This window comes from Vicugna pacos, chromosome 8 (genome assembly GCF_048564905.1).
Source record: "Vicugna pacos chromosome 8, VicPac4, whole genome shotgun sequence".
NCBI classification, from domain to species: Eukaryota; Metazoa; Chordata; class Mammalia; order Artiodactyla; family Camelidae; genus Vicugna; species Vicugna pacos.
In genome coordinates, this window is record NC_132994.1 from 29,298,080 (window position 1) to 29,321,689 (window position 23,610).

Consider the following 23,610-nt stretch of genomic DNA (forward strand, 5'->3'; position numbering starts at 1 on the left):
TCCTCCTTATCTTTTAAGAACATAAGATTTCAGGTCACTTGTGCACAATCTGAAATAATGTCAATGACTTTACCTTTACAGATTGCAGGCCAAATTCTTACTTTTTATGAAATAATTATTCTCTAAATTATTAACTTTAAAATGTAAAACAATCATTAAATATGTGCATTTGGAGGATTACATTTGAAATGGTAATTAGATGCTATTTTTAAAACTATATTATATATGTTTATTGACATGTATGTACTGGTCATATAAGCTATCATGAGAATAAAAGAAACAATTGAGAAATAAAAGTACTAAATCTAGACGTATAATGAGAGAAAAAATATTTAAGGGTAGGTATTACATGTAATTTAAGATACATCTTCTTTGTTAATAACTGAATTGAGAATAAATTAGGCTCTATGCAATGACTTTTACTAAACTAGGTGTTTTACTAAACTAGGTGTTTGTTAAATAGTGGAAGGAAGGAACACAGTGGATAGAGTAGACTGAAATGAAAGGGATAAAATGGAACACATGTACACAAGCAAGAAAATATACTGCTAGTTTATAAGGCCTGTGAGGACTATACCCATACCCTTCAATGGGCTAAAACTGTGAGTAGCAGTATGTAGCATGTACATGTCATGGAGGATTGAGAAGGTATTTTTAAAGATGTTATAGTTATAGATATCTCAGTCATACAGATATCTGATGAACTCCAGAATGTGACTAGAAATCCAGATGACTGTAAGAAATTGTTTAGTAGAAAAATGGCCAGTCTTCATGTCACATAAAAATGACTGGCAAAGGTTTATAATGTTCCCATGAGTTTCCTCTAAGACAAAGGAAAAATGAATAATAAAATCAATGTCCATTTATTAGGATCTCTAGAAATCATTTCAAGCTTACTTAACAACTAGAAGAACTGAAAAGGACATATTACATATGAGCTATTTAAAATTAAGAAATAATTGGCTTTTATTTGGGATTATTGTTTTTATTATTTTATTTTATTTGGGATTATTGTTAGTGACCTTAATGTTTTTCTTTAAATTTCGTAGCTTTAAATTAATAATTATAAATTAAAAATTAATATATCATTATAAACATAATTTAACAATATGTAAATAATCAGGAAAGAAAAACAAAAGTCCTCCACCATTGAGCCCCAGTGTTTAATTCAACATCCCAGGTATTAAACTGGAAAATTTTGATGTAAATCTTTACAAATCTTTTTTCAATATATATTAAACATGATGTTCAATATAAGTATTTCTATCCACAAGCACACACACACACATACACATATAATAAAGTGTAAAAATACAGGATATAGGTTAAATTTCATGTTAAAAAGTAATAATCTTCCTATTTTTGCAATCTAAATTCCCAGAATTAACTTCTTACAATCTATCTATCTATCTATTCACCCGTACAACACATAATTTGGCTTAAAAAATTTATTGAATATCTACATATCCACCATGAGCTTAATCAGTTGAAAATATTCACAATACTTATCTGCCTAATCTTATCACTAGAAGAAATCTTTCCTCTGTTTTGTGTTTCATCTGTTTATACAATAGTTATACATTATGTGCACATTACCTTCAAATATAAATGAAATTAAACTATATGCATTTTTCTATTTTTCATAATAGTGTATGTCTGTTTTACTTATGTTGATTTAAGTAGATTGCATTAATTGATCTTTCACTTTTATTAAATGAGTTATAAAATTTCACTTCTTATCTTCGACATGGCACAGTTTGGGGGCAACCTTTTTTTGAAGATAGTATGACATCAATCATTTAAAAAATTCTCCCTTATACCATACACAAAAATAAATTCAAAATGGATCAAAGACTTAAACATAAGACAAGATACAATAAACCTCCTAGAAGAAAACATAGGCAAAACATTATCTCACATATATCTCAAAAATGTTCTCCTAAGGCAGTCTACTCAAGCAACAGAAATAAAGGCAAGAATAAACAAATGGGACCTAATTAAACTTATAAGCTTCTGCACAACAAAGGAGACCATAAACAAAACAAAACAACATGATCATCTCAATAGATGCAGAAAAAGCTTTTGATAAAATTCAACACCTATTTATGATAAAAACTCTCACCTAAGTGGTTATAGAGAGAACATATCTCAACATAATAAAAGCTATATATGACAAACCTACAGCCAGCATAGTACTCAATGGCGAAAAACTCAAAAGCTTCCCACTAAAAGCTGGGACAAGACAGGATGCCCACTATCACCACTCCTATTCAACATAGTCTTGGAAGTCCTAGCCACAGCAATCAGGCAAGAGAAAGAAATAAAAGGGATCCAAATTGGAAAAGAAGAGGTAAAAGTGTCACTATATGCAGATGACATGATACTATATATAGAAAACCCTAAAAAGTCCACACAAAAACTACTAGAAATAATTGAAGAATTCAGCAAGGTAGCGGGTTACAAGACTAACGTTCGAAAATCAGTTGTATTTCTTTACACTAATGATGAATCAACAGAAAAAGAAAATAAAGAAACAATCCGCTTTAAAATAGCACCCAGAGTAATAAAATACCTAGGAGTAAATCTAACCAAGGAGGTGAAAGACTTATACATGGAAAACTATAGAACACTGATGAAGGAAATTAAAGAAGACTTAAAAAATGGAAAGATATCCCATGCTGTTGGATTGGAAGAATCAATATTGTTAAAATGGTCATACTGCCCAAGGCAATCTACAGATTTAATGCAATCCCTATCCAATTACCCAGGACATAGTTCACAGAACTAGAACAAATCATAATAAAATTTATATGGAACAATGAAAGACCTAGAATTGCCAAAGCATTACTGAAAAGAAAGAAAGAGGCTGGAGGAATAACTCTCCCAAACTTCAGACAATACTATAGAGCTACACTAATCAAGACACCATGGTATTGGTACAGAAACAGACATATGGACCAATGGAACAGAATAGAGAACCCAGAAATGAACCCACAAACTTTTGGTCAACTAATCTTCGACAAAGGAGGCAAGAATATACGATGGAATAAAGACAGTCTCTTCAGCAAATGGTGTTGGGAAAACTGGACAGCAGCATGTAAACCAATGAAGCTAGAACACTCCCTTACACCATACACAAAAATCAACTCAAAATGGATCAAAGACTTAAACGTAAGACAAGATACAGTAAACCTCCTAGAAGAAAATATAGGTAAAACATTATCTGACATAAATCTCAAAAATGTTCTCCTAGAACAGTCTACCCAAGCAATAGAAATAAAAACAAGAATAAACAAATGGGACCTTATGAAACTTGCAAGCTTCTGCACAGCAAAGGAAACCAGAAGTAAAACAAAATGACAACCTATGGAATGGGAGAAAATTTTTGCAAATGAAACTGACAAAGGCTTGATCTCCAGAATATATAAGCAGCTCACACGATTTAATAAGAAAAAAACAAACAACCTAATCCAAAAATGGGCAGAAGACCTAAACAAGCAATTCTCCAAGGAAGACATACAAATGATCAATAGGCACATGAAAAAATGCTCAATATCACTAATTATCAGAGAAATGCAAATCAAAACTACAATGAGGTATCACCTCACACCAGTCAGAATGGCCATCATTCAAAAGTCCACAAATGACAACTGCTGGACAGGCTGTGGAGAAAAGGGAATCCTCCTACACTGCTGGTGGGAATACAGTTTGGTGCAGCCACTGTTGAAAACAGTATGGAGATTCCTCAAAAGACTAGGAATAGACTTACCATATGACCCAGGAATCCCACTCCTGGGTATATATCCAGAAGGGACCCCCCATCAAAATGACACCTGCACCCCAATGTTCATAGCAGCACTATTTACACTAGCCAATACATGGAAACAGCCTAAATGTCCATCAACAGATGACTGGATAAAGAAGAAGTAGTATATTTATATAACGGAATACTATTCAGCCATAAAAACCGACAACATAACACCATATGAAGCAACATGGATGTACCTGGAGAATGTCATTCTAAGTGAAGTAAGCCAGAAATAAAAAGAAAAATACCATGAGATCACTTATATGTGGAATCTAAAAAAATAAAATAAAATAAATACAAAACAGAAACAGACTCTTAGACATAGAATACAAACTCATGGTTGCCAAGAGGGAGAGGGGTGGGAAGGGACAGACTGGAGTTCGAAACTTGTAGATACTGACAGGCATATGTAGACTAGATAAACAAGATTATACTGTATAGCACAGGGAAATATATACAAGATCTTGTGGTAGCTCACAGTGAGAAAGAATGTGACAATGAATGTATGTATGTTCATGTATAACTGAAAAAGTGTGCTCTACACGGGAAATTTACACAACATTGTAAACTGACTATAACTCAATAAAAGAAAGTTTAAAAAATCATTTAAAAATTCTAAAAATGTAATTTTGGCAGGACTGGGATGGGAGTTTTGATTTAACTCAAGTATTAACTGCAATTAGGATGAATGGGATGGGTGTTAATTTAGCATATGTGTTAAAACAGATTGACAGTCTTAAAATTTCATATTAAAAACTCTAGAAAGAGTTGAATTTCTAATTCCAGAAAGATGAAGCAGACTTTTTTTTTATTCTCCTTTTACGTACAAAAAAAAAAAGAAAGAGCACCAAAATCCTGGACAATATATATAAAATAAGCATAAGAAGATTCCCTGGACTTTGTCATCAAACTCCTATGTATCCTGGCTCCTCCCTTACCTCTTTGGAGTAGTCCCTCAGAGTGATCTGATAGGCTGTCATCCCGGGCTCAAAGGGGTTCAAGTCCTCAGAAATGCTAGCCAAATAAAACCTAACTCTTACAAAAAGAACCTTGCTGTTGGAGCCAACAGGACATTTATTAACTCAAAATGGACTATGTACTCAGCACAAAATGTAAAACTGTAAAAAGATTTTAGAAAAAATACTAGAAGACTCTTCATGATTTAAGGCTGGACAGAGAGTTCTCAGAGTTGGCACTATAGTATAATCCATAACAGGAAAAATCAAGCAAATAGAATTCATCAAAATTAAAAGTTTTGCTCTGTGAAAAACCCTTAAAAGAATGAAAAGACAAACTACAGACTGGGCTAAAATATTTGCTCATATCTTAAAAAGCACATTAGTACAGAGATTTTATTTAAAAATTCCCAAAAACTTTACAATAAAAGCTAAAAATCCAAGGAGGTAACAGATAAAAGACAAAAAGAGACAATTCAACAACGTGAACATGCAGGTAACAAATGAGCACGTGAAAAGATGTTCAACATGATGAGTCATTAATGAAATGCAAATTAAAACCACGATGAATAACTCTATTCACTTATCAGAAAGGCTATAATAAAAAAAAATTAACAACACTAAATCCTGGTAAGGATACAGAACAACTTATGCATTTCTGGTGGGGATGTAAAATGGTACAGTAAATTTGTAAAACAGCTCAGCAGTTTCTTAAAACTAAACTAAGATAAACACGCAACTAACAGAGGACTCAGCACTTGTACCACTGGGCATTTATCCCAGAGAAATGAAAATTTATGTTAACATGAAAACCTGTATGTTAATGTATATTAGTAGCTTTATTCATTATAGTCCCTGACGAGACACAACTCAGATACCTTCAATAGGTGAGTGGGTAAACAAACTGTTGTACAATTATACAATGGAATTTTACCCAGCAATGAAAAAGGAAAGGACTATTGATACACACCACAATTTAGTTCAATCTGCAGATAATTATACTGGGTAAAAAAAAAGCTAATTCTTAAAAGCTATATATTGTATACTTACATTTATATAATGCTCCTGAAATGTTGAGATTATAGAAATGGAGAACAAACTAATGGTTGCCAGAGATTAAGGAGGGTGTAGTGGTGGGAGAGAAGTAGATGTGGCTATAAAAGGGAAGAAATGAGGGATACTTGTAATGATGGAATTATTCTGTATTTTGGCTGTAATAATATCCTAGTTGTGGTATTTTACTACAGTTTTGCAGAATGCCACCACTTAGGGATACTGGGTAAAGGATATATGGAACATCCCTTTATTACTTTTTACACCTGCATGTGAAGCTACAATTATCTCAAATTTTTGTTATAAAGAAGTTTAATTTAATTTTTAAAAATGCACTTATACTCTCTTCTTGGTGAATAAACTATTTTCAAGCCAAAAGTTAAATAACAGCCTGTCTTTGAAGCTCTTTTTCTGATACGCCATTAGTAATACTGATGTTTCCTTTCTGACTTACGGTTAATTTCCTGTGGTTGACCATGCCCAGACCTGCTCTAAGTCTAATGGCACAGGAAGAAATGGAATCCCAGAATATATAAGAAGGTGAGGTGAAGATTTTCTTATTTGGTAGTAGATAAGACTGAGCACTGACATGGCACCATCCTTAGCCAGTGGAACAAAAACCAGTGAGAAGACACTGCTATGGCCTCTTCTGTGCTGTTAAGTGTCTCTTTTCACAGAGTGGATTTTACCACTTAACAGAAAGTTTACCTGCAGGAGCAAATGGCAAGAAACTGAAAGGAGAGCCAAGCCAAACGCATTAATTGAAAACCCTTCGTATTTCTCTAGTTTGCATCACTCATCAAATAGAAACCACCTAACCCTACCTAGTTAGATTCAGCAGTCTTGGTGCTTTTAACACTATACCATTTCTGTCTAGCCTACCACACTTATGCATACTTCTAACACAACATCAACATATTTTTATCGCTCTACTGCTTTTAAGGTTTGTAATGCTGATTTATTCTTTTTGTTACACCACAGTATCAGTTCCCTAAGAACAGAGACTGTGATAGATTTCAGCAAACATAAGACATAGATCTCAAAAGTCACAATGTGTTTTAGAGATTTGGAAAAATTAGTTTTGCCCTACAAGCAGTGTGATTTTTACTTTTTCGCAGTGTGAATATTTTTAGAATGCACTGTACATTTCTTTATTTTTCCTGTACCTCTCTTTGCACAAATAAGTAGACACATACGTATTTTCTCCTCGTCCTCTTGCTCCATACATATATACATACATATAAAATAAACTGGGTGTTGTAGACACTCTTTTACTTGGCATTTTTTACTTAAAAATATTTACCAGAAATCTTTATGAATAAATCTTCCTCCTCTTTGTTAAGCCTACCGGGTGCCATAGTTTTTTCAACAATCCTCCTATAAATGGGCATTTGGTTTGTTTCCAATGTTTTGTAATGACAAAATTACAAATTAATGTTGTAATGAATAAAGTGGTGCACATGCATTTTGGTATTGTTGCATATATACCTCCAGAGTAAATTTCCAAAAGGACGATGCTTGAGTCAAAAGGTAAATGTATAGTTTTGTTAGATATTCCCAAATTTCTTTCCAAAATACTGTACCAGTCTGCATGCCTCCCAGCCATAATGAGAGTCCCTGTTTCCCCAAAGCCTTGCCAAAGGAATATGTTACGGCACTTTTTAATTTTTGCCAATCTATTAAGGGAGATGTGGCATCTCACTGTAGTATACATGGCCTTTTCTAACTGTAAGTGTAAACATCTTTCAGTATGTTTAAGGGACATTTTAACACATCTTTGTATAATTTTTAAAAAAGGTTTTGGTTGTTTTCACTATATACATATACAGAGTTTATATATTGTGCATATATATGTAAATTCACATATGTATAATATGTATACCGCAAATATTTTCTCCCAGTTTGTTGTTAGTGTTTATGCACAGAAAATTAACTTTTGGGTTGCATATTTTAAAATAGTTCTCTGTAATCAACTTTATCAAAATGTTTAACAGCATAATTAGAACAGTCTTCCCTACACCCAGATTATAGAGGAATTTATCCATGCTATCTCCTAACATTGTATGGTTTCACTTCTTACCTTTAGATCCTTGATTCATCTGGAGTTTGTTCTATTCTTATGTATGTGTATTGTTCATTATTTCCTTTTCCCTTTGGTAAAAAATTTTTTTTTAAACTCTGATTTGAAAAACAGACAAAAATCGTTGTTTCCAAAGAAATCATTTAATATGCTATAATGTCCATTATGATATTTCATGTATGTGTGTGTATATATCCTTTGTGCATATTTAACTTTATTTCTTGATTTTTTTCACTTTAACACTTTCCTGTGAATTTTTATTATTTTGGATTTTTTTTTCTGAAACAGGATGTTCTAAAGTATAACATCCCATCATAGCTGTCTCCTAATTTTTATATCTATTTCCCTAATTGGAAATATACATTGATAATCTTTCTTTACTACTAAAAATACTTTATAAAAGTTCTTTATATAAAAATCTTTATACATGGCATTTAAATAATGAAGAATTCACCCTTAATTATATGAAAAAAGACATAATTAAAGAAGTTTTAAAAAAGTAACAAGAAATATTACAATTACTGATGTTGGATGGTTATTTAGGAGGAAAATATTTAACAAGAAACATTATTCAATTTCCTCCAAAGATGATTGACAAGGGAAATTCAGGGAACATAACCTACATCATATTGTTGCTTGGGAAAAGATCACATTCCTCAGTCAAGTTTTAAATGTGTTGCAATACTACTTAGTATATTTCAATGTTAGCCAATTATCTAGCTGGAATTCATGAAAATCAGTATCATGTGACTAGAGAAATTATTATGTAAGGCAGTATAAATCAACAAGGTAAGTGTTAAAGAAGCCTGAGAGGCAGCAGTGAAAATAAACTACTAAAATATGAGAAATATGACAAATATATATATATATGGCAATTGTATTAACAGAATACCTAGACTTAAGTCATTCTCCAACAATGTCTCAATTTTTGAAAACCTTTCCAGTGTATGGTCAGACATGTGTAACAATGCATAAGAATACAAAAATACAAATTATCTATTTAAAAAATGCAGAGATGCTTTTACTTTCTATTGTAGAACAAATTAATAAATGCTCATTATGTAATATTTAAGTTAGGTTTCTCAATTATGGTTTATTTCTAAGTTTAGTGAGTACCAGTAAGAGAATAGAAAAATAGAGTTAAATATTTCTTACTTACACCACTTAATAATTAATGAATGTACAAATTTTGGATATAAACCCCAAAGAAAGAGTGTTAGAATAAAACATTTTTTCCTTAATTTTTTTCTTTTGCCCCCTTATATATCTGATTTTTAAGGTTTTTTGATTCATCAAGCTGATTTTAAATCATAAAGTAAGAAGAGAAGGAAGTGATTAGGTAGCAGTTAACAGGGTATGAATATGCATATTCTAATTTATTTTCAGTGAACATTACACATCAAATGTCTACACATCTGAGTAAAAATAGTATCCTCTTCCACTGTTATTCCCAGAGTACAATACTCTTAAACATCTTAACCAAGAACATAATTTGCTTCTACGCCTGATCATTCCCATAATTTCAGAAATGGCAGTACACAGCTTCCCAACATAGGAAAGAAGTGGCTCCAAGAACACTGCCAAGATTTTTAATAAGTATCCCTTGAAGATGGTCCAGTACATCAATCTGTATACATCACCTCCTTCCCAGGATCCTAATAAAGTCATAGAAAATAAACTGATAAAAGTATTGACCCACAGCAATGAACAATATGGGAAAATATCATTAGTTTATATATGATTTCAAAGACTGCTTCACAAGGGAGGTCAGATGTCTCAATGATGACTGAGGTAGCAATCTAAAGAAGTTCAGCCAAGTTTATTCATACCAGAGCTAGACCTGAAAATCAAGTAAAATGAAGAAAACAATAGGAAATACAGCTTATAACAAGGAATTAGTTTAAATTTTTATTAGTTCATTTACCTTCCTTTGTAGAATGACCTGATGCCAGTGTTGTATTTTACACAGGTCAGAACAGAAGTGGTCCTCTCTGTAAATTAGATTTGTTATCTGGAGAAGTCACAGAACAGTTGGGGTGGGTGGTAAGACCAAAGGAGAAAATCTTAATCTCCTGGACAAAAGGAGCCCAAAACAGAAGGTACATCTCCACACTCATTTACTCTGTGGCAGGAATAGGCATTTGGGGAAGACTAAATCCAAACTGAGGAGGTAAGAGGAAGATTTTCCTACACATAAGAATATCTGGCATCTTATCCATGACATGCCAAAATCAAATGTTCTCAGGTAAAAAGTGCAAAAATATTAGTATCTACCACATAGAGCAGCTTTATAGATTAGGTTACCTAAAATATTGAAGAAAATATACTTATATGTAAAGAAACATTATAAGGACTGAATGAGTTTTAGCTATTTTTATTCACAGAGCTCTCCAATAATCGTGACAACCAAAAGTGACCCCAAACATTTCTGAAACATTACTGATAGCCAACAACCACACTCAAAAGCAGAACCTTTCAGTCAACAAGTCTAACCCTTTACCTTAATGTTTACAGCAGAATTTCTACTGCCCCATTATTAAATATGTTTAGGCAGTCAAGAATCACCAGATACTTGAGGAATCCTCACAAAGTGAAAGAATATGATCAAAATACAAAAACAGAAAAGAGTGATCACAGGGGAAAATTAAAACTAAGAAATTCATAATAAAAAACAGGACAAAAAACAAACAAGGAAATTTGAGGCAATACAATAAAATTATGGTAGATTGTGTTAATGAAGGATGCATATAGCAAATTTTAGAAAACTGGTAATGACTAAAAATTAGAGCTATTATACAGACTAATTCAATATAGGAGATCTGGATAACAAAAACGAGTAATTAATATAAAAGGCTAGAAACAGAGAAAAAGAACAAAAATGAAAATAAATAGTAAAATAGTAGTGTTAAACTTAAACATTGTTAATGAAATTGACAACAAATGACTAAATAACATAATTGAAATTTAAAGATTCTCAGAAATGACAGAACCAAACTAAATGTTGTCTAAAAGAAATCCTTAAATATAAAATATAAATGTAAAAGGATGGAAAATAATATAACATATAGACCTAATTATGAGAAAACTGAATTAATTCTATTAATATAGAAAGACTACAGGAGAAGGCATAATATCAATAGTAGTTAACCCTCAAAAAAATGTAGAAATGCATCATGAAGTAGGATATGGAAATCTGGGAAGTGGTAAGGCAGGGTTCTACTTATCTATTATGAGCCTTTCTTACTCTTTGATTTTTTCTGATTATGCAGCATAGTACAGTAATAAAAACAGACAAATGTATTATTAGAGTTTATTAGAAGAAATTTCCATCATAAGTGTATTCAGAGATTCTGAAGGCAGCCCACTAAAGAAATGGTCAAAAAATTTATATTTAAAATTAGCACTAGCAATGAGAAGGAATTTTATTTTTATTGTCATTAGCTTTGTATAATATCTGTTTTTAAAACATGCACATATTGTATTAATAATTAAAAACATTTAGAATTATTTTCTAAACTTTCCCAGTCATTAAAATATTACATCTAAAACATTAAAACAATATATTAGAGTGCATAAATAGCCAGTTATGTTCACTGATGGAAAAAATCTAGAATTAATCCCAGATATATAAAGCTGTGAGAAAAAGATGGATTATTCAGAAATTTTTGAGACAACTGGGTTGGAAAACATAATTGAATCTGTAAAGTCAACTTACCCTCAAACCATTTAAAATGGATTGAGGACTTTTTTCTTACAAAGGAATCCAGGAATATACTGGAAGAGTACACAGAGAAAGAAATCTAAATGTGAAATGTCTTTGGAAGTATGACTAAAAATCACCTAGAAACAACAAAAAGTTGATACTTTTATTACATAAAATTTTCAAATGTATCTATTTGAAATGGAACAGGAGTAATGCCAGGGGAAAATGAACTTGAGAAAAATATTTGCAAGTAATAATAACAGATGATGGACCAATTTAACACACAAATAATTCTTAAAATTACAAAAGTTTTAAAATCATCTGAATGATGAAAGTAAAAATATTGACAACTCACTTTGTTGATGTTGACGAGAAATTCATATGTTGCTAGTAGGAAGGTAACTTCTGGGGAGAAAAAATTGGCAATACTTATCAAAATGGAAATATACCATCCATTATACTTGAAGAAATTTATCTTACAGATTTGCTTACTTACAGATGCATGAACTTCCTTTGTGTAAAAATGTTCATTGTAGCATCTTTTGTAATGATAAAATGGCAAACAACCTAAGTAACTTTGATGATTGATTAAATAATTGTAGTACAATTATATAATGGAGTACTATACAATTTTCAAAGAATGAGGCAAATCTATTTGTCTATATTTGGATAAACTTCTAGACATTGTTAATTGTAGAAAAGAGGGAAGAAAATCAGTACAGAATACAAACATTTGGTTATACGTGTGCATACGTTTGAGTGTGTGTTTATTCTTTTATAATTTTTCAATTTTTTAATATATGGTAATTTACATTGCTATAAAATTAAATAATCTAGTTAAAAATATTTTAAGGATGTGTAGTCATTGAACCCCAATTTATCTTTAAAATTTGACCCCTTCTTTTTATAACTAAGGCATTTGTAGTTTTATAAATGACAACAGTTGCTGGCATTTCTCATTTTCCTAAGATCTGTGAACAATTTTTAAGATCTGATGTTTATTTTACTGAATTATGTCAACCATGTAATTCAAATTAGACTGCTTTTATAATAACTTCATCTCATACTTGGCAGCACATGATTGTTTAGCAAAAGTGCTTAACAAATTTTTTTCCTCATATATTAGGAATGCCAAACTAACTGATTTTGTTTCCTACATAACTTTAATATCTTTCTGTATATATAGTTTTACATGAAGGCATAAAATGTGATGCTAGATTTTCTTAATTATAAATCATGATAACCATAATGAGTACAAACTGATACTGTGTGGTTTGCAGTAATAAAATGCTGCCCACATAAGTCGTTAATGCTATTTCCCAGTTAAAAAAAAAAAAGGGAAATTGTGCTGTTTCTCAGACCAAAGATTTTCTTGGGTTCTGATAGCTCTCTGCTGACCAACAGATGGATCAGTAAATAGCAGATGGTTTTATGAGCAGTTCTGTCATCTTAGCATCTAAAATGCTTTATATGCCAAAGCTGTAGAAGTTTGGCCTCTGCTCTTATGCAGCAAGCCTGCTGTTAGCTTGGTTTTCTGATGGGGTTTCTTAGCAAATTATAGTCCTCTGACTGAGCATGGTGACAATGAAAATCCCTCTACATTCCCATATTTTTCAGAATGCCTTCTTGTATAAAGAAAAAAACCTTAATGGGACTTTACACTAGTCAGTAAGACAAATTAAATCTTGTATGCTATTTTATAGGGTTACTTGCTTTTTATCACTCTGGTCTTTACCCTTGTGCGAGTTTTTAGACTAAGAGTGCTATTAGTTTTTTATTTTAAATTTAATAAACCCAAGTAGCTATCTTGTAGTTTTAAGGATAAAATATGCTCACTGTAAAAACACACACACACACACACACACACACAGAGAAGGGTATGGAGAAACTAGGGTTATTCTATCAGCTAAATTAAAATAAAACAGAGAATCAAAATACTGGTACATAATCTTTAAAATTTACTTTATACATATATTCATGCATACATAACTAAACATATACAGACACAGAGAAAACTTTACACTATTTTCTAACCTACTTTATTTAGTTAATAGTTTAGAAAGAACGTATTTCCATGTCAGTACATTAAATATCCATGCTATCATTTTAACTACTGCACATATTTCAGTATACACATGTAAGACGTAAGTAATTCATTATTCAGCACATTTATGTTTGTATTACTTTTCCTCATTGAAAATGATCAACAACTTTGGACATATGCCTGTGTACGCTTCACTTACAGAGTACTTACTATATGCCAGACACTGTACTGAGAACTTTACATGCTTTAACATATGAATTCCTCTCAGTAAGGCTGTTAAATAGGTACTATCATTATTTCCTGATTATTGAAAAGGAAAACTCATCTCACAGAGGTAAAGGTATAATTCAGTTAATTAGAATATAAAACTTAGAAGTAGAGAAACTCAATGACTGGGGCTACATTATTAGTGGTCCACATGCCCATCAGCCTCAGGGGGTTGGCCAAGATTAGTATCATGTTGATAAATCTCTCAGTGAGTACTTTCTCCTCAAAGAGTTTTTTGTTTTTCAATTAGTCTGCTACAAACTACCATTTTGTGTGTCAAATTTTCTGTTTAAAATAGCCTCTATTCTTGGTACATATTGTGGCACTTTTTGCTCACGGTATTGTAGTTTTTGCTCACCGAGTTGGCCTAGTGATCTTTGCCATTTGGTACAGATATTCTCCTGCTTCTAGAATGCATCCCTGTTTAGGGGCTAACCAGATGCTTTGGAAAGAATTTGAGTTCTAGAAAAGTGCAAAGCATAAAGTTAGTTTGAAGTACATGGGTCTACTCTCTACATCTCTATATATACATTTTGACCTTAATTAGCAAAGTTTAAGCTATAAAACAAACAAAAAATCATATTATGTCTGTATTTAATTCCTTCTAATGCTGTTCCTAAGCATCAGTATGCTATTTTACTTTATTAAGTAGCATAGTTTAGCACGTAAATGTCAAAAATCTCTCCTACTATCACCCTATCCCTCCAGCCTTTGTTCCCTCAGTTTCGATGAGTGCTATCAAGAATGCCCTCCATGCGTTTCTCACATCATAACCAAATGGGGGATTATTTCACCTCTGTCTGAATAGGGGAAAATTTAAAAATAAATAACTTTAAAAATGTATCTGTATCTAGTAGTATACCCCCACGTTTGGTCTATGACTGGTGATGTTCCTCAATTTCTGTCTGAGTAAAGCTTCTACTTTTGATCCTTCCTGCTTTGCTTCCCAGTGGGAATATTTCAGAAGCATGGTATCAATTTGAAATCTTGTGAGGTTGCTCAGCACTCCGAACTGTTATCCACTGGTCTAAGTTAAGGCCTAGTCTTTTCTGTGTATCAAAGAAAGATACAGTGTCTGGCCGCAGTGCCCTTTTCTCCTCGCTAGCCACCGCTGCTGGATAATCCGCTGGTGATACGGCAGGCTGCCACCAATTTTCACAGATATCTTTTGATTTGCAGTGACTGTCTCAGGAACATAAACTACATTAATATGATAACTGTATAATAAACTGTGACTATTTCCAATATGCAAAAACATTGCTTACAGATAAATTTTATAATGCAAAAGTTGGAATATTAAAATGGAATGTATTATTGCCTAGACTTATAAGGATTTTAACCACAAATCATAAGTATCACTAATTGTTGTGATCATTATAAATTTAATAATTCTTTTAAATCTTTGCTTGCTCTCTGAAACATATTTCAGCCTGAGGTCTCTGAAAGTGTATTCTAAGACATAAGCTTGAATGGGAGTAGTTTACTTAAAAAATTATTCCAAGAAGCAGTGGTAAGTGACAGGATGTAAAGCAGAGAAGGTTGGAGAACCAGTTCAACCAACAAAGCTTTACAGTGACTGCCAACTGTGCTGGCACTAGTGGTCCTATCCATGAAACCTAAGTAACACAATAGCACAAGGTGATACACATATTGGCTCCATTCATTACTGCTCAAAGGAGCCTCAGAGGTGACTGTGAACCTCTAGGTTGTTCAGATGTTGGTCCTGAGTGGGTTATCCTGGGTATCCTATTTCTTTTTCTCAAATAAGCAGAAGAAGCAAAAGTCACATGGCTTTAGTCCCAATGCAAAGAACTGTTGGGTTGCTTTGAAGCGGGCAGAAGCAGAGCAGTGGCAGGAGTAGGAAGAGGAAATGAAAGGACTTGAAAAGGATTATAAGAACTATCCAATACAACCAATTAGACTCTTAGGCTAATCAAGGATATTAACCATAATACAGATTATATTATTTAGGTTAATTGAGGAAAACTTTTAATATCAAGGTTAAAACTTCTATAATTGGATTTATATGGAAAACTATAATCTAAAAGCCTATTTATACTCTTTATGAAGCACTATAATCCTTCATATTCTTCTGCCCATGGGGTAATTTCTAGAATCTCTTATCAGTCACTTTCCATCACTGCTTTCTAGATGAAATTTCATAAATGTACTATTTAGGGTGCAGTACATTAATTTTAACACTCAACTACAATGAGACAGCTTCCTTTATAACTCTGTCCTAGATTTGACTTAGACTCTAATTCAATATTCTAATTAAAATTAAATGTTTCAGTGTTGCTTAATATACGACACAGGGGTTGCAAAGTAATGTCCTCTCTTGTAGCGAATTTAAAGTTTACATGTGCGTATTTTTCAGTCTCACCAGCAGTGCAACTTTATAGTGGGTGATCTATCATCCTGAAAAATGAATCCAGCTGTGTTGCCACTAAGAAATGGTTGTGTGCAGTCTGTTAAATAGTAAGCAATTTAACTAAAGCCTGATTACAATGTCCAAATAATGAGATTACTATAACTATGTTAAGCATGGTAAACTTACGGGATACATTTATTAGAAACATATTTTGTGCGTTTTTTAAAAAAAGTTTTCTCCATTATGAGATTGTTTGTCATGATGGAAATTTGAAGAAAACCCTAGCAGGCCCTTTTAAGAGAGATAGCTGTCATCTTGAAAGATACAGTGAGTTTTGGAGAAGTGTGGTCTGTGAATACTGGGTTCATTTTCTCAATTAACTAAAATTTTTAATAATAGATATTTGACTTTGAGTAAAAACAGTAAGTAAGTCATCTTAAATTAAGTTTAGATAAAATGCATATAAAACTCCATATGACAGCATATAATTGTTACTCTAAGTTTTTCACATCTTGCATAAACACCTGGGTGCTGAGGAAACACCTGGGTGCTGAGGCAGCCTGCATTTCCAAATATACCACTATACCAGTCTGTGTATATTAATACTAATGCCTAATCATGTCCACAGGCAGAGTCCAATGTGACACACTAATATACATGATGAATAGAGACCAATGGAAGAAACTTTCCTCCTCTTTATTCTAACTGCACTTACAACACATTTAAATATTACAAAGAATCGAATACCATCAACAAAATATTGGCAGCAAGATGGAACCGGAACGATCTGGCAAATTGCTGACATAATCATTCATATCTTAAAACCATGATTATGGGAGTAAAATCTGTATGTTCAATCTGAGCTTAAATAAGTAAAACAACACTATGACATGACATTTAATTAACTGAATCTCTACGAACAAAATCTTCATGTCTTTAATCCAATTAGACTCACATTATCCAAAATCTATAATGATGGCCCTGAAATATTCTGAAATTTGAAAACTGGCAGGTTTAAATTCCATAATACTTTATCAGATATCAGCTATGAATCTGTTTTCTTTATTTATTCATTGTTTACTCTAAACAATGCCTATAGGATCATTATTATTTTCATTTTGTTAATAAGGAAAAATATGAGGGTCACAAACAGAGACTTAACTGAATGTGTACAGTGTTAGAGCAAGTTCTTGAAATCAGATCCTCTTGGTTCCAAACCCTGTCCTATTTCTACAGTATCAGAACCCCTGGCCAAGTGTAAAAAATACTAAACTATTTGTTGGAAACATCAGAATAAAATTAATCTAGGAACTGCTAAAGAGAACAAGAAAATTGGAGTATAATACCATATAGAAGTAGACACCTGGGAAAGAGAAAGAACGCTAAGACAAAGCACTCAGGCAAAGGGAAAATATATCATATCTAAATATATAATAGCACGTGTGAGAAGTGCTTTCTAATATATTTAGAGCTACTCTGGCACAAAGCCAAAGTAGATGGAGCCAAATTTAGTGTGTTATAAAAAAAGACTGTAGCTTTGAAATTGCCTCTAAATGGTCAAAATAAGAAGTTAAGTGAAATTACCATGCTTTTATTTTATTGCATATTTTCATCTATATTGTCTCCTAGCAGTTCTTCATATAAATTAGCTAATGCTTTATTCACTTTAATTTTATTGTTACATATTTGTGGTGGAATTGGCACCTGATTATTATTATAATTTAAGGTGATCAGGATCAATGAATCAAAGTTCAAAATATTATTATTTTATAATCAAATAATATAGATTAATATATATTTTCAAAATTTTATATTTGGATGTGGACAGTTACTGCTTATAATAAACAAGAGGACTTTTCAGACAATAAAATGGCCTAACATTTGATTAACAGGCTAACAATGCAGAACAAAACCTAAATATCTTTTAAGAATTATGTAGTAACTGAATGAGCTCTTGACAAATATTTATTAGTAACATGTGGATGTATGTGTGTATTTCTGTGTTTATGTGTGTGTGTATGTAAAGTTAACTGAAATCCAAATTATATAATATATACTTTATGCAACAAGCAACATATATAAGTATGAAAAATATATATTGTATTAACCAAAACCTATATACATAAATATACAAAATATATCTTTATGAAATATATACTTTGTTATAAGTATATATATATTTGTGTACATATGTATATGTATGTGTGTACATATATATATTTATATCTTATACTATGAGGACTAAAGTTGCACCTTTTAATTATCTTAACATTTTAATTACCCAAGCATATATAGCACAATAATTAGTGACTATGCTTAAGTTTGTGCTAAGGAGTAAGTGTAGCAAAGGATATAGAATAGAACACCAGAAAGCAGTAAGAATTGCATATCTAAATCCGGTGGTATGGAGGTCCAAATGGAAAGAGGTGTTACAGGAGAATTTACTGAAGGACACAAGCAAAATACAAACAAATATACAAAACTTAATTCGACTTCAGGAGAAAGAACAGGAATTACAAGTAAAACTAAGATCAACTTCTTTATAGAGAAGAAGTGTTGAATTTATTATGTATCATTCAAAGATTAAGACTTTTTAACCTTTAAAAAAATAAATTGTGGTGAAAATTTTGTCTTGGATAGTTTTAAAGGGTAATAATTTATAATAATTAGACTAAAGATATTCCAAAGGGCAGAAGAACATGTTTTAACTTTGTGCTTAAAAAAAGCAGCCTTCTCTTTGGGTGGGATGGTGGCAGAAAAAAATTTAAAACAAGTCCTTCTGGCAACCAACGAGAGACAGAAAAGGGTCTTAGGCCCAGTTTTCCACTTATTACCAAGATATAATGGCTAGTAAACTACTTCTATTATATATCTGAATTTTTAGAGAAACACATTCAAAAAGGAAGAAAACAAAAAGAACCTTCTAGCTAACACTGAGGATCCCTTGAGCTTTCCCTCCAAACTGATAGAATTCTATAAAATATCATTAGTGAATACATAGCAATCTGGAGCTAACAGAAAAGCTTTTGGAGCTCATGTGAAAATTACAAGGTAATGTTCATTTGTTGGTAATCATCCACTAAAATGATGAACCAGAGATTGCTGAAAAAATATACTCCAAATCGTTAACCTATTTTATTGAAATTATTCCTTTATGCACCATCCAACACACAGTCTAACCATCTGAAAGAGAACTTGATCATTAACTTGTACCAATTCCTCATAAATTCTGCTGGAAACAGTTTCTGAAAATCGATAACATTATAAAGTAATTTTGATGTAATAATGCTTTTCAGTAAATATTCCAATTTGGAAGCCTTTTTTATACTTTTGTTTCAGTTCCAGTTCTTTTTGGAGATTTTTCTTAGGAAAAGAAAATGAAACAAATGAAGGGTCAGAGTGGTAGTTTTATTATTCTGAATGTGTGGTTCAGCTGTTTGGGTAGTATCTGCTTGTTTTTAAGTGAAATAAATAGAATATTTTGAGTCATTCTGATTTTTGTGTACAAAGATCACTGTCTCCTTCATCTGGATACAAGAGAATCTTCATGAATGAACCAAAGAACTGAAAAATTTCATTAACAACTCACTTTACCTCTCCCTCACTTCTTATCCAGTTGTATCGTGTCCCCATTAATATATCTAGTTGCCCACTTCTTTCCATTTATACTGCCAAAGTATAGTTCTTTTAAAAAAGAAGTTTTCCTTCTCTGATATACTGCTTTAGGCACTTGATTCATCTCTACACATTCAGTATTTCTCCATGCAGGAGTTTAAGTGATATTAAAAAAGTAAAATTCGATCATGTAGTGCTTAAAATTTAGAATGATAAAATCATTGGTTTCTCACTGGCTGAAGTGAAAAATCTACGTATTTTAGTAAGGCCTATAATGACTCATATGATTTCATTTTATTTCTTCTGCAGGATTTGTTCCCATACGTTTATATACTAGTCTTCCTGGCTAACATTCAACATTTCAAACACACCTCTCTCCATGGTCTTAGAATATTCTATACTTACTGCCTGGAAGACTTTTTAATTCATATTTTGGACTACTGACTGATATTTTCTTAAGTGTATGTTAAAAACTCAATGTGTCATCCAGTAAAGTTAGTATCGCTAACCTTCTAACACCCCAAAATTTCACATCTTATACATATGTGTAACAATAGAATATTTAAACAGCATTTTCAATAGCAATTTAACTGATATTGCTTTAAATGGCAGTAATAAATACCAAAAATTTAAAGTAAATATCATAAAAATAATCAAAGTGAATGAACTAAAACATGGTACAATCTGAATACGTTCAAAAAGCCTAACTAACATTCAGTTTAAAATGAAATTACAGGTATATTCTTGATTACATGATTTTTATATAAATGCTAAATTAAGAAAACTAAATAAATATATTTTAATGATTCATATATATGTGATTGGGCTATAGATAAAACCAAAGAGTGTTAAAAAAAATCAAAATTCAGAAAAAAACACTTGTTTGAAGTCAAGAGAGACATTCGATGGGTGTGCGAAAAAAGCACATTGTTGTTTCCTATTTTGGAAGGGTATTACTTACTGATTTACAGACTTCAACAGAAATAGGTCGTTGAGATTAACTGTTTTTCCTGTATGAATTTTCAGTTTGTTTCTTTTAAGGAATTGACTCCATTTTATTTAAGTTATGAAATTTGAGGGCAGAGAATTGTTCATTGTATTCCTTTATTATCCTTTCAATGTCCAAAGAATCAGTACTGATGATCTCTCTTCTATTTCTGATATTAACGTTTTGTGTCTTTTCTTTTTTTCTTGATTAAACTGGCTAGAAGTTTATCAGTTTTATTGGTCTTTTTTTAAAAAACAGTTTTAGGGGTTTTAAATTTTATCTATTGTTTTCCTCTTTTAGTTTTCATTAAATTCAGCTATAATTTTTATTATTTCTTTTCCTCTGCTTGCTTTGTGCTTGATTGTTCTTTCTCTAGTTTCCCAATGTGGAAGCTTAGGATATTTCAGATCTTCCTTCTTTTCGAATGTATGCTCTTAATGCTGTAAGTTTCCCTCTAAACATTGCTTTTACTGCATTCGGCATATTTTGATAAGGCTGTTTCCATATTCTACTAGTTTAATGTGTATGAAAGATCTTTGAAACTTCTTCTTTGACTCATGTGTTATTGAGAAGTGTTTGCTTAATCTCCAAATAATTGGGGGCTTTCCAGCTACCATTCTGTGATTAATTTCTAATTTAATTTCATTGCAGTCTAACATTCTTCACATGATATCATCTTTATAACATTGTTAAGATGCATGTTATTGCTCAAAATGTAGTCTATCTTGGTAAATTTCTCATGTGAGCTTTAGAAGACTATGTATTATGCTGTTGTTGAATGAACAATTCGATAAATGTCAATTACATCAAGATGAGAGAGAGATAGATAGGTATGTTCAAGTCAACTAACTCCTTGCAGATTTTCTGTCCACTCGATCATGTTGTTTACTAACAGAGGGATGTTGATCTCTAAGCACCATTCTAGATTTGTGAATTTTTCCTTGAAGTTCTATTATCATGCATATTAATGCTCTCTTGTCAGTACATACATGGTTTATAGGTATAGTTACAAGTATATACGAATATATATATATATGTATGTATACATGTGGGTCTAGGTAGAGAATTGAATTATTTATCATTATGTAGAGTCTTTTTTTATCCCTGACATTTTTCCTTGCCCTGAAGTTTACTTTGTCTGAAATTAATATAGGTATTTCAGCTTTCCTTTGATTAATGTTAGCAAGGTATATTTTCTCCATCCCTTTCCTTTCAACCTCAGTCCTTATAGTTAAAGTGGGTTTCCTTTGGGACACCATATAGTTTGATCTTTCTTCATTCTGATAATTTTGGTCTTTTAATTGGTGCATTTGAACTATACATATATAAAATAATTATTACATATTTATATTAATAGCTAACATGTTTGTAGCTGTTCTATACTTACTGCTTTTGTTTTTTGTTCCTTTTCTTCCTTTTTTCTGCTTTTCCTTGTTTTAATCAAGCATTTTACCTGATTCCATTTTATGCCTTAGCATGTCAATTATACTTCTTTTTAAAATTTTGGTTAGTGGCTATACTAAAGTTTGAAATGTACAATGGTAATTAATCTATGGCTCCCTTTATGTAACACTATACTGTTTCACATGTTGTAAAGATCCTTTGTAACACAGTATTCCAAATTCTTCCCTCCCATCCCTCATGATTTTGCTGGTATTCACTTCACTTATTTGCATATTATAGTAACTCAAATACGTAGATAACATTTTACCCTAAGCAAAATTTATCTTTTAGATCAAGCAAAATATCTTATTTTACTTTCATTTATTCCTTCTCGTATGGTCTTTCATTCCTTATGTAGGTTGAAGTTTTTAACCTATTTCATTTTCCTTTACCTTGAGAAGGTTTTTTTGCTTCTTCCTTTATTTTTAACATTTTTTCAGGGCTGTTCTTCTGCATGAAATTGGATAATTTACTCCATGGTTTAAACTCAACATACCACACTTGTTTATAATTTTATTGTGCTATATATTTCCCTTATTTCATATTAGCTATGAAAGGTTATTTTTGTATTTCATATGTGTGTGTTTATGTATGTCTCATTATGTGTATACAAGCCATTGTTTCAGGCTATATTGAGATCAAGTGTTTGATAAATAAACATTTTATTTGAAAGAATTTACACTCAAAACATGGCACAGAATTTGTGTGTACTGCCTTAGCTTTTGGTTACAGCTTTTTACTTATAGAACACTATTTCCATTTTATATAAATAAGAAAATATCATTTTGAATGGGTTGATTTTTAACTCAAACAAAGTTAGAGTCATCAGGTAATACACAGAATCTGCATCAGTAATGTTGAATCTTTTAAAATCACCTTTACCTGTTTGACTAATATTTTCTGAATGATTTCATACCTTTTATATTTATCCATGTCACTTATGCCTTAGTTATGTCCATTTTCAGGGAAAAGCAATATGTATTTGAGAGATGGCAAATGTCAGGAAAATAACAAAGAATGGCAAGAAGTTGTCTAAGTTTTTTATTAAGACATTTTCTCATAGATTTCCACCCATCTTGATTTACAGGATGAATCCTGAGAAGTGAATGTTTCATTGAAATATAGCTTAAATCAACACAATGCTGTCAGTATTGTTCTCATATTTTATAAGTAGTGGTACGGCAATAAAAAATACTTTTTATTGTATTTATAGATGACAATACCATATAAAAGGCTTCTCCATCATTATTAATTAATTGGAAATGATACTGAATGTGAGAAT

General features: G+C 31.6%; 1 long non-coding RNA gene across 2 annotated transcripts in view; it reads right to left on the minus strand.

Annotated features, from left to right (window-relative positions):
• The window catches only part of LOC140697676 (uncharacterized), a 211,237-nt gene that overhangs the window by 125,444 nt on the left and 62,183 nt on the right, over positions 1–23,610 (minus strand). For both annotated transcript variants that reach the window (XR_012074881.1, XR_012074880.1), the window contains exon 2: positions 11,956–12,005. This is a non-coding gene — a long non-coding RNA (uncharacterized lncRNA). The remainder of the gene's footprint in view (positions 1–11,955; positions 12,006–23,610) is intronic.